The following is an 11,218-nucleotide window of genomic DNA, read 5'->3' as shown; positions in this document are numbered from 1 at the left end:
GTTAGGCTGTTTCTGGTGTACCCTGTCTAAATTCCTGTCCCATGCAATAGTGAGGTATAATAAAATGATTGTTATTATAAGCCAATAGATATCTGGGTAATTTGTTATGCAGCAATATGCAACAAAAGGGAGAATAATAAGGAAAGTTTTTTGTTTGGTTAAAACAAATACCTGACATATAAAAATGGAATGTGGGGAAAAAATTTAAAACGTGATGTGGCTTGAATGGCAGCTGCTGCCTCACCAGTCAGGAACATTTCCATTGAGCTTCCTTACTTGTCAACATCACTGCCAATGGGGGTTGTATCCTTGATGTTATGTTTACTGCTTTTAAATTATCTCATGTGACAAAAGATGTCCAGACTGTGCCTCCTACTTCGACTAGACTTAAGAGCATTTCAAGTTTGCTTTAAGGGTGAGAGACTGAAGAAGGACTGATGTACATTAACTGGTTAGCTAATATATTTAACTAGTGCCTCTCATTTAGAGTTTAAGCAACTATCAAATGTCTGCTTTTCACCCTGTGTATGACCAAATACTGTCAATTATGAAAATAATATCAAAAGGGACTCATTCTTTAGCCATGTGTTTTGGCAGGGATATCCAATTGTTTACAGTAGGCTTTGCAAGACTTTTAAAAAGAAGCCCATAACGCTACAATCCTCTGAGTTTCTGTTAAGAAAGAAGAAGAGGATTTTCTGGAACTGAAAGGGCTGTATTTCTGAGTGGCAGGATCAGGATCTCTTGGGAGAATGTCCTGAGAGTCAAATGTCCAGGCTCTGACTATGGTGCACACCACTTGCATCATTTCTGGGAACTGCAGACTTCTTGTAGAACAATGAATTAAATTTGAAGGAACAGCAGCAGAGAGCAAAAGTGTTCTGGCTCTATGAGTCATCAGGATAATGAGGCAGTGGCCATGCTTTCAGCTCTGCGGCCGGCTGAAAGATGGGGATGATGGTATTAATGTCTCCACTTCCTCTCAGGGCAGGTGGCTCAAGCTTTACACACTCTCTTCCTGCAGAAAAGTATCTCAAGTCCCTTCAAAACAATCCTGCATGGTACAAAAGTGCAGTATAACTTTTAACTTATGGTCCCATTATGCATTTTCATTGAGCAAGTATTTCACAAGTAGAGTCTAATGTTAATAATGTCCCAGTCCTGAGAGCCTACCTATGTGATCTCTTGTCCTTGCAATAATTCTACAAAATCCAGGACAATAGAGACAACTGATCCCATTTTAGAGATAGTGAAATTGAGGCCCCAAATTCTGTATTGCTATGTCCAAAGATTGAAATCCAGATACTGAATTAACAAATCTAGACCCTTTTCATTACAAAAGTCATTGCTTATTGAGCAGTTAACTTTATGTCAAATGTCGTTTTAATCGTTTATTAATAGCATTTAATCCTCATAACAAATGAATAAAGTAGGTATTATTATTTTCCTCATTTTATTTTTTAAAATATATTTTTATTGATTTCAGAGAGGAAGGGAGAGAGAGAGAGAGATGGAAACATCAATGATGAAAGAGAATCACTGATCGGCTGGCTCCTGCACTCCCCACACTGGGGACTGAACATGTGCCCTGACTAGGAATCGAACCGTGACCTCCTGGTTCACAGGTTGATGCCTAACCATTTAGCCATGCTGGTCAGGCTTGTTATCCTCATTTTAAAGATGTAAAAATTGAGGTGCAAAGATGAAATTTGCCTAAAATTACCCAAGTAATAAATGACCAAGTTAGGATTCCAACTCAGGTGACAAATCCCAGAGACAAGGGGCTGAGCTATTGCACATCACTGCCTGTCCGTGGCTGCATGCCAAAAAAAGAACCTGGAGACTAAGATTATTAGTCTCTCAATTACATTACACTTCCATCACACTTAAAGGGGCCTGGCCACACCCTCACCTACCCAATACTGGTTGGCCAAATAAATATCACACCTGCTATGCACAGATGCACCAAAAAATTCACCAGAAAGAAAGAGGTGAATGTACCCAATGCTTGGGTATCATAAGTATATACATTAAGGTTAAGATATCAGAGTTTTTTCTTTCTCACCTTGTTGCTCCCTTAACCAGCCCCTATCCTCAAACTCACTCTCTACCCTAAATAAGTGGAAAATACCACTAATGGCCAAAGGCTTGAGTTTTAGTCCTTTGGATGTGTTTTCTAGAAAAAAATGAAAGACCTATGAGATTATTTCCAACTTTAGACTTCTATGGTTATGAAACTAAATAATGCAATCATCCTATATCCATAAGGAACATGAAAAATTGTCTTATTTTATTTTTAAAATATATTTTATTGATTTTTTACAGAGAAGGAGAGAGATAGAAAGCTAGAAACGTCGATGAAAGAGAAACATTGACCAGCTGCCTCCTGCACACCCCCCACCAGGGATGTGCCCGCAACCAATGTACATGTCCTTGACTGGAATCGAACCTGGGACCTTTCAGTCCGCAGACTGACACTCTACCACTGAGCCAAACTGGTTTCGGCCACAAAAAAAAAAAAAAAAAAAAAAAAAAAAAAAAAAAAGTCTTATTTTCAATAAAATGTCTTTAAATATTTTTGTAGTATAAAAATATGTTTGCAGACAATTCAGATGAAATATGTGAAGACAGCATAAAAATATTCATTTGAAAAAGAAAGTGTTTTAAGGAACAGCAATTTATTGCTCAGTAATTAAGAAATGTAAACCAACAAGCTTGGAAAAAGAAAAATTAATTAGCAGGATTTGTTAAAGGTACCTGATTTCTTCTGTTTTAAATGCTGATGTCCTCAGAGGGATTATCTATGTCAGGAAGCCTGAGGGGAAGCAGCAGAAGAAATGGCTCAAATTTCAGGTTAAAAAGGATGCTGCTAAATTGTTGTTTATCAAAGACCATTGATCTCTCTTCTTACAGGGTGGTGATATTTCTCTCAGAAAGAAAGAAAATCTGTGTTCAATGTGTTTTCCAGTAATGCTGTATAGAAAGAAGTATAATTGAATTGATGTTTTTAAAAATCCAACCAAATGTCAATTTATATGAGGGCAAAAATTATTTGCTCTGCATGTCCCTATTCTAAATGTCTGAATCATAAGACTCCCAAAGTTCCAGAAGGAAGGGAAGAAGAAAATCCAATTCCATTAACCCGGAACCATAGAGCCGAAACCGGTTTGGCTCAGTGGATAAAGCGTCAGCCTGTGGGCTGAAAGGTCCCAGGTTCAATTCCGGTCAAGGGCATGTACCTTGGTTGCAGGCACATACCCAGTGGTGAGTGTGCAAGAGGCAGCTGATTGATGATTCTCTCTCACTGATGTTTCTAACTCTCTATCCCTCTCTCTTTCTCTCTGTAAAAAGTCAATAAAATACATTAAAAAAACAAAAACAAAAATGGAGCCATAGTGCCCAGGTGCAGTATTTGGCTTCTTGGCTGTAGTTTCTTCAGCCCAGGCATCAAGATTTGCTTCCCAACACACATCTTTGTCAAGTTCTCCTTGACCCAGTCCCTAGGTTATATCACTTGGAATTAAGCACCTGTGAGAAATGCTGCTATCCAAGTGCTCTGTCTCCTCTCAAAGATTCATGTTAATATTCCACTAAACATAGCTCAGAAAGTGAACTCAGAAGCATATACTACCTTTTCTGCATTCTTGATTCTTTGTTCCATGCCCTATCGTCCCAATACTTTACTTTCTGTGAATGAAGGGAAAAAACATTCCAAAAACAATTTTAGAATTTGGAGTCAGTAGTTGGTGAAAGCTTGCTGTATGATCACTCCAAACTGCAATAAGAACCTAGTTTGGTCATTTGCTCACTTAACGATAAATTGGTATAGATCCACTTTTCCCCAATAGAGTTGTTAGTTGAACTTTAAAAAAAAAATTTTTTTTTTTAATGTTCTGGCTGGCAATCACCAAAACCATTCACTGACCATTGGCAGCTTTATGGGATAGCAAATGTTTTATGTTGAATGCTATGTCATCCACCAAATACCAACTCAAGGTTGTTAGTCTCCCTCCTGTGGAACATGAAGGCTCCAGAGGAGAAGATTTTGGTCTTCTTCCCCTCTGTATACCCATAATGTGTCCAGCACAGTGCCCCTCCCATGGCAGGTCCTCGGTAAGTTTAATAATAATTATTGATCAATTCCTCTCTAGCTGAAGCCTTGAAGAAGAGTGGCTCACTAAACAGGTAGAAAAAAAAAATGCATCTTTGACATCTCTTACTAAGTTCTAAAAAAGGATCAAAATGGTGATTTTCTATTGCATTCAAGGACAGTATCTTCCAGCACTCAGACTGAGGTTAGCATAGTCCTGAAAACATACGGAGAAACAGCATCACTGAGCCACAGAAAAAGAAAGCAGGAAGACAAGCAGACAGCTTAAAATAATCTCAAATATATGTTAGTTAATTGCCATTTCAATTCTTCAAATATTTGCGTATGCAAATATGCCTGTGCAACACTGCATAATTAAAAAAAGGCAGCTAAATTTTTCACACAATAGAGGCATCCTGAAGCAGAGAAAGCTGCCAGAGGGAAGAGGAGGGGGCAAGAAACCTGCATTCTTTCCCTTTGTGATTAAGAAGCCTCCTAATGACCCACAGATCCCGGGAGCTCTGGAAAGGGACAAGTCTAAAGGAGGGAAAGACACCTTAAAGGAGGTAGAAGATATCAAGAACTTGTTTGCTCTTCACACTCATATCTGTGACAAATCCCTGTACCTAGGGATAATGTTTATTAAGTTCCTATAATGTTCCAGGCACTATTTTAAGCAGGGGAGATACACATAGGCATGCAGTCTCATGGAGACTTCGGTTGGAGGAAGACAGACAATAAGCAATTAAATAAATAAACAACCAATCCCAAATATCAGAGGGTAGTGGATGGAATGAAGAAAAAGGATGACATGAGAATGACTGAGGAGGGCCAGGTCTAGTTAAAATGAAGTGGCCAAGGAGTCTCACCTAGGGCCTGAGCAACAAGCAGCCAGCCATGTAAAGATGGAGAAGCAGGCACTCCAGGCAGAGGAGAGCAAATGTGCTAGTAAAAGGCGGGCCAGCATGGCTGCAACACTTCGGATGAGGGAGAGCAGAGATGTGTTCCAATATCCTTGAGGCAAGGGCCAGCTCATCAATATCCTTGAGGCAAGGCAGGATGATAGCATTTTATTCCAGATAAAATAATGGTGGGAAACCATCAGAAGCCTCATGTATGTTCTTATAAAAACTGCTTTGTGGAGGGCAGTCCGGCTGTGTAAGGGAGAAAGTGTTATAGATCTCTTAGTGGTCTAGCCTGGCATCTACACAAAAGATGGGGATGGCTTTAGAGTCTAAGTGGTCGGCAAACTCATTAGTCAACAGAGCCAAATATCAACATTACAACAATTGAAATTTCTTTTGAGAGCCAAATTTTTTAAACTTAAACTTCTTCTAACGCCACTTCTTCAAAATAGACTCACCCAGGCCATGGTATTTTGTGGAAGAGCCACACGCAAGGGGCCAAAGAGCCGCATGTGGCTTGAGAGCCTCAATTTGCTGACCATGGGCTTAGACCAAGGGAGGGAGTAATAGAGATGGAGAGAAAGAAGGTAATGATAACAACAACAACAATAATAATGAAGATATATTTTGAAGGGAAGTAAATTCAAAACCCATTAATTGACTAACTACTTCTAATGCTATATGTATTTACTCCATGGCAATGGCAATGCTATTCTCAATAAAATATACATTGTGCTGATGGACATATTCTCATCTTATAAAATTTACCAGTGATGAATAATAACTCCTAATTTCACAAAATGAAAACCACAGAAAGTAGCCAAATCAAATTTATCCAAAGACTGCAAGTTTCATGACTGTCTACTATCCTATCTTTATTTTGATGGAAAGTAGACCTCTAGCCTGTAGTAGCCATTGCAAAATGATTCTCATGGTAGCATGGATTTGTCAGTTACTAGCATGGTGCCTTCAGAGCTTTCATTCATGTAATCTGATTTCATATTGATCAAGTAGCCTTTGATATCAGTTTGTCTCTACACAGAGGTCTGTCTACAGAGAAAAGAGCAAGAAAAGAACTAGCATATTTTTGATTGCCTATATTGGGCCAGGACTATGCTAGAATTTGAAAATATATTACTTTATTTTATTTATTCCTCAATCCATTGTTTTACCAAATTGGTATTTTGAGTTTTACTTTACAAATTAAGAAACAAAAAGGAGGATCAGAGAGTTAAGGGTGATTTGCCCCAAATCATATAGCTAAGAAGAAGCAAAGTCAGACTGCTCAATTCAAATGTAATCTCAGATTTTTCTGTGTAGCTTTATTTTGTCCTTTGTGCATCTGATTGAGGAAAAGTGGACAAGAGAACTGAGAAAAGCTAAAACCATCTCCTTGATTTTAAAGGGCAGAAACTTCAAATCAGGAAATTCAGAGGACAGGGAGAAAGAAGGGGACAACCAGAGTGCAGACAACTTTGGGAGAATTCACAAAATTTTAAAAGATAAAAGTTGACATTTTAGTCCAGCTGGTGTGCTCAGTGGTTGAAGGTTGACTCCTGAACCAGAAGGTCACTGTTCAATTCCTAGTCAGGGCACATCCCTGGGCTGAGGGTTTAATCCTCAGTAAGGGGCATGCAGAAGGCAGCTGTTTGATTATTCTCTCTCATCATTGATATTGCTATCTCTCTCTCTTTCTCCCTTCATCTCTCTGAAACCAATAAAAACATAATTTTTTTAAGATGTAATTTTAGATAACTGCCTTCTGTAATGTATAAAGTATTGGAAAAGAGATGGGGGAGAGGGATTTTAAGAAAGTATTCTTTGCTGAGACCTGTTTGGCTCAATGGATAGAGCATCGGCTTGGGGACTGAAGGGTCCCGGGTTCGATTCTGATCAAGGGCATGTACCTTGGTTGCGGGCATATCCCCAGTAGGGGGTGTGCAAGAGGCAGCTGATCAATGACTCTCTCTCATCGATGTTTCTAACTCTCTATCTCTCTCCCTTCCTTTCTGTACAAAATCAATAAAATATATTTTTTTTTAAAAGAAAAAAAAAGAAAGTATTCTTTATACCATGCAAGGACTTCCTCTTTGATGCATCTTCTTGATATTTCAGTAAAGATTTAAATTGTTTTCAATGCTTTGAGGGTTCCTTTATGATAGTACCATTAAAATGAACCAGGGGGCAACCTAGCCTTTGGTAGGTGGTATGAGTCTTTTGTGGAATTTTCCCTAACACACAGAAAGTAGTTGAACCTGCACTCAACCCCTGACCTGTCTGACTCCCTCACCACACAACAGTGCCTTCTAAATAAACAAGCAAGCACAATATCCCTATAGTTACCTCTGGCTCACACAGTTTTGGAAGTTTCCAATTGCTATATCTCTACCTGCTATTTATGTGGCTTTGGCTACAGTTAAATATATAATTGTCAGAAATTTAATTCTATAAGCTTGGCAACAGGAAAAACAACTGAAATAACATTAGAAGAAGAAGCTAATCATTCTAGGGTGTGCTCCATTCATCTTCATCCTGTGACCGCTTGTTATGTCTGAACCATTTATTCAGACAGAGAGAAAACCACATTAGTGTGCTTTATAGATGTTTTAAGGAGTTTTCCAGGGCAATTTGGACTCAACTTGATTGTAATCTTAGTGACTGATTTGACAACATACAACTGCACTAAATGTCCAGCCCAATGCAGGGGGCAAACAAGGACAGAGGATCGATCCCAACATGCACTTGAGAAGGAGGTAACATCCCATGTTCCTGTAATGAATATATAAAGTCCACAATAAATGTTTGCTAGATGGAAGACTGATGAACAAACAATAGGCAAACGAGGAGACAGAAAAGACAACACCTACATTACAGTTCAGTTCTAGTCACACTCCTGGTTTCTCTGTTGGCAACAACGGCATGAGAGCCAAAGATTTGTCAGACTAACAAATGTGATTGGCAAGGAGAGTCCAGGGGCAAAGTTTTCTTCATGCATTATCACCTCCCCTTTCAGAATGTTCATCTAGTGAAATGAAAATTACTTCTCTTATTCCATCCCTAGCTCTGCTCCCAATTTCAACCTGGTATCTTGATGTGATCTTTTAAAACCTTTCTTTTTACCATTCCTTCCCATCTAAATTTATTATCCTGGGTCCCTTTTTGTCAGGGCTTCCTTTAGTATAAGTGGGTTGAATAGTGACCCCCTTCCAAAAATATATGTCTATGTCCTAACCCCTGGGATCTATTATAGATGTGACCTTATTTGGGGAAAGTGTCTTTGTAGATATAATTAAGCTAAGGATCCTGAGATGAGATCATCCTGAATTTTGTTTGGGGCCTAAATCTAATGCCAAGTGTCCTTATAAGAGAAAGGCAGAAGATGTGAGACACAGAGACAGAGATAGAAGGTAATGTGAAGATGGAGGCAGGTTGGTCATGTGTCTACAGGTCATGAAGACCAAGGATTTCTAACAGCTCCCGGAAGCTAGAAGAGAAGCATGGAACGGATTCTCCCTTAGGGTCTCCAGGAGAAACAGACTTGGTTTTGGACTTCTGGCCTCCAGAATTGTGACAGAATAACTATTGTTTAAAGCCATCCATTTGTGGTAGATTTTTACAGCAGCCCTAGAAAACTATACAGTTGGCAAATGCATTGTCCTTTTTAGGCCAATGCTAATGACCAACTTATATTGCAATATTTTTAGGGAATGCTGGAGATAAAAATCTAGAAAAAGGATTTCTCCATATCAAGTAGCAAACATTTTAAAAGTGTTGGTGGAAAATATATTCTGGGGGTGTTCTAGTGACTTCAGTTGCACCCTCCAAATTACATTAGGTGAATAACTGCCATTGATATTTATGAGAAAAGAGAGCTGTGAGAGACTACACATTTGAAATGCTCTATAGGTGATCAGTATAAAGGGGAACTCAGACAGAATTTGATCTTGTTTCATATTCATATTACTTAATAAAAAACATATTTATGGATGATGTTAAAATGATGAAAAATTTTCCAATGACTTTGTAACAACATTTGATGTCCCTGTGTAAGTGAATTATAGCCCTTACAATCATGGGGCACAAGCATTTCCCAAGGGTATAATCTCATAAACAGTCTCTTACATCATTGCAGTACTCTTCCAGTGAGAATAAAATTATAGCATACATGAAATATAGCATCATAGCATCATGTTCTCATAGAGTACTCTGTGGAAGCTAGATCAAACATTTCTTTTAAGAAAGTTTAGTTATTGTTGCTAAGGCTATTTCGATTCCACTACATTTGCTATACAGGTGAACTGTTTTCACAGAATCATTGAACTTGAAGGCTCACAAATCGAATCCTACTCTCCCACACCCCTTTTGTATTGATGGAAAAGCTGAAACTTGTCTAAGAGCATACAGTTAGCCATATACAGTGGAGTGGCTGTTCCTATGCTTCTACTGGTGAAAAACTAATACTCTTCCACATGGTAATTTCTTTTCTTTTTTTAATATATTTTTTATTGATTTCAGAGAGGAAGGGAGAGGAAGAGAGAGATAGAAACATCAATGATGAGAGAGAATAATTGATTGGCTACCTCCTGCATACCCCCTACTGGGGATGGAGCCCACAACCTGGGCATGGGAATCAAACCTGGGACTCTTGAGTCCACAGGCCAATGCTCTATCCACTGAGCAAACCAGATAAGGCCACAATGTAATTTCTTGAGTAGCTCCTTTAGGTCATTGTAGGAAAGACCTAGAAGGAATGATGAGGGAAACTTAAACACAATGTAGTTGGTTAGATCAGCAAATCAAGCTTGTGGAATACAAACATGATAAAAGAAGCCATCAGATTCCTTGCACAACCCATTGGCAATATAGGACCTAGAATTCTGGAGACCTTGACTCCCAAATTAGTACCATTTTCATTATGCAAGCTGCTTCTCCTTCATTTATACTTTCTCATAGAATTATAGCTTCTTAGAACTAGGTTATTCAGTGATCTAAACTTTTATTCCACTACAGCACAGGTGACACATTCCCATTAATAGAGTGGGGAGTTAGGGGTCAAGGTCTGAAGGAACCCAACCTGTGGGCTTAAGTGGAGTGTCTGGGATGATAGTGGAAAGTTAGCCAAAGACCTCCTGGAGATTCTGATCACTTCCTTTTCCTCTCCATAAGTCACCAAGTTGATGTTCCTTGCAATACAACAATATGTGCCAAAGCAATTATTTAAAAGGTTTTTATAAATAACAATTTTCCAGAATACAGACACCCTTTGGAATTATTACACAATCATGCCAAGTCTCTGCAAAATTTAGTTGTCCTTAGTGGACCATACTGTTCTGGCTGAGTACAAAATATTTCCAAATATACCCCAAATTCTTTCCAATCTCTAAACAAGCTATGAAAAGAAAGGCCAGAGGAAACAGCGGGTATTGTAAATTATCAATATTGGAATATACAATCACAACTGGAATTATTAATGTTTTAAGAATTGTTATGAATTTTGAGGTGAAAAAAATAGGTCTTCATAAACTATTGATGCTGCAGATTTGTATATACTTTCCAGTAGTGTGCTAGTAAATGTTTAACAATCAGCTCTCCAGAAGAAAAATAAAAAAAGAGCTCTGATTTGTAGCATTTGCTGATGTCCATTGTGTAAACAGTCCCACTGTGGCTGATTTCAAGATACCAGTATGACATCAATGAACACGAAGTTGGAAAAAAATGCAGACAACTGACTCCCACGAGCTGCTACAAGCTGAATCCTGTCACTGACCTCTTCTAAAATCTACATGAAAAATGTTCACAATGTGCCTACTATCAGACTCAAAAAGTCTATTCTCAGAATAGTCAAAGAAGTATAAAAACACGTACATAAATGCAGGAATATCTGCCACAGATAGTTTATATAAAAAATTTGAAGAAACTCATTGTCAATAAATAAACAATTAAATTTCTTGCACTTGTAAAGTAATATAATGTCATCAAAATAACATTTTTATACATATGTGCATATGACTTAGGAAGGCATTAATGTCAGATTGTTACATGAAAAAAAATCATTAGGGAAGTAGCAAAAAATAACACACAAAATCTTTTTTTTTTTTTTATCTATATGTGTTTAGAAAAAATTGTCCCCTACCAGTATCTGTTTCCCCTTTTCTTTTTAGTTAATACAATCTCTGATGGTTAATTGGGCAAAAGGCCACTTGGAATAAAGAAAATATTTCCC

This window comes from Pipistrellus kuhlii, unplaced genomic scaffold (assembly GCF_014108245.1).
Source record: "Pipistrellus kuhlii isolate mPipKuh1 unplaced genomic scaffold, mPipKuh1.p scaffold_m20_p_12, whole genome shotgun sequence".
NCBI classification, from domain to species: domain Eukaryota; kingdom Metazoa; phylum Chordata; class Mammalia; order Chiroptera; family Vespertilionidae; genus Pipistrellus; species Pipistrellus kuhlii.
This window is presented reverse-complemented; position numbering follows the sequence as displayed.